This window comes from Zeus faber (genome assembly GCF_960531495.2).
Source record: "Zeus faber genome assembly, chromosome: 3".
Classification (NCBI taxonomy): domain Eukaryota; kingdom Metazoa; phylum Chordata; class Actinopteri; order Zeiformes; family Zeidae; genus Zeus; species Zeus faber.
The window spans coordinates 1,180,322-1,182,821 of NC_137190.1; the positions used below are offsets into that span (position 1 = coordinate 1,180,322).

Here is a 2,500-nt window from a genome sequence, read left to right on the forward strand (position 1 = left end):
AAACACACGTACACAAACACACACGCACGCACACACAAACACACAGACACAAACACACAGACACACACAAACACACACGCACACACGGACTCAAACACACACGCACACACGCACGCACACACACACACACACACACACACACACACACACTGATTTATAACACTCTGCTCTTAAATCCCAGATCAGACTTCTATGAAAAAGCTGGAAATAAACTCAATGTTTTAAATGGAAAAGTGTTTAACATTCCAGTAAACGCTGCAGTGTTTATACACACACTAATACACACACAGAAAACACACCTATACACACTAATACACACACAGAAAACACACTAATACACACTGACACACTAATACACACAAATACACACAGACACACTAATACCCAGACAGAAAACGAACTAATACACACTGACACACTAATACACACACAGAAAACACACTAATACACACTGACACACTAATACACACAAATACACACAGACACACTAATACACACACAGAAAACGAACTAATACACACTGACACACTAATACACACACAGAAAACACACTTATACACACTGACACACTAATACACACAAATACATACAGACACACTAATACACACACAGAAAACACACTAATACACATTGACACACTAATACACACACAGAAAACACACAAATACACACTGACACACACACACAGAAAACACACTTATACACACTGACAGACTAATACACACTCATACACACACGGAAAACACACTCATACACACTGACTCACTTATACACACTGATACACACACAGAAAACACACTCATACACACTGACTCACTTATACACACTAATACACACACAGAAAACACACCTATACACACTAATACACACACAGAAAACACACTAATACACACAAATACACACAGACACACTAATACCCAGACAGAAAACTAACTAATACACACTGACACACTAATACACACACAGAAAACACACTAATACACACTGACACACTAATACACACACAGAAAACACACTAATACACACTGACACACTAATACACACAAATACACACAGACACACTAATACACACACAGAAAACGAACTAATACACACTGACACACTAATACACACACAGAAAACACACTTATACACACTGACACACTAATACACACAAATACATACAGACACACTAATACACACACAGAAAACACACTAATACACATTGACACACTAATACACACACAGAAAACACACAAATACACACTGACACACACACAGAAAACACACTTATACACACTGACAGACTAATACACACTCATACACACACGGAAAACACACTCATACACACTGACTCACTTATACACACTGATACACACACAGAAAACACACTCATACACACTGACTCACTTATACACACTGATACACACACAGAAAACACGTCCTTTTCGTCCTGTTCGTCATGTGGTTCAACCTAAAGCTCCAACTGAAGAAGAAGAAGAAGAAGAAGCTGTTTGTTGGGATGTCCCATCATCCTGGTGGAGATGGGGGGACATGCCGATGGGGGCGTGGTGGGACATGGCGAAGGGGGACAGGTGGACATAGTGACGTGGTAACATGGGGACATGGTGACATGGACACACAGAAAACACACTGATACCCTAATACACACATGGAAAACACACTTATACACACTGACACACTAATACACACTTAGAAAACACATTTATACACACTGACACACTAATACACACTGATAAACACACAGAAAATGCAAGAATACACACTGATACACACACACACAGAAAACACACTAATACACACTGACACACTAATACACACTGACACACTAATTCACACTGATATACACACAGAAAACACACTAATACACACAGACACACTTATACACACTGATTGGGGATGGTAGCTCAGGAGGTAGAGCTGGTGGTCTAGTGATGTAAAGGTTGCTGGTTGGATCCCAGGCTCCTCCTGCTAGCATGCTGTAGTGTCCTTGAGCAACACTTAACCCCTAATTGCTCCTGATGGCTGCGTCCGTCAGTGTTTGAACAATTGTAAGTCGCTTTGGATAAAAGCGTCTGATCAATGACTAAATGTAATGTAAATGTAGATACACACACAGAAAACACAATAATACACACTGATACACACACAGAAAACACACTTATACACACTGACACTAATTCACATTGATACACACACAGAAAACACACTCATACATACTGATACACTAGTACACAATGGCACACAGAGAAAACACACTAATACACAATACAGAAAACACAAAAACACACATTATTACACAGAAAAAAAACTAATACACAGAAAACACACTAATTCACAGAAATCACACTAATACACACTATTACACAGAAAACACACGATTACACAGAGAACACACTAATACACAGAAAACACACTAATACACACTATTACACAGAAAACACACTAATAGACACTGACACACTAATACACACACAGAAAACACTCAAATACACACTGA

The 2,500-nt window shown here is 39.0% G+C and overlaps 1 protein-coding gene across 1 annotated transcript in view; it reads left to right on the top strand.

Annotated features, from left to right (window-relative positions):
- adamts17 (ADAM metallopeptidase with thrombospondin type 1 motif, 17) overlaps positions 1-2,500 on the top strand; it is a gene marked incomplete at its 5' end in the record, with an annotated part of 101,223 nt that overhangs the window by 51,712 nt on the left and 47,011 nt on the right. The window lies entirely within an intron of this gene.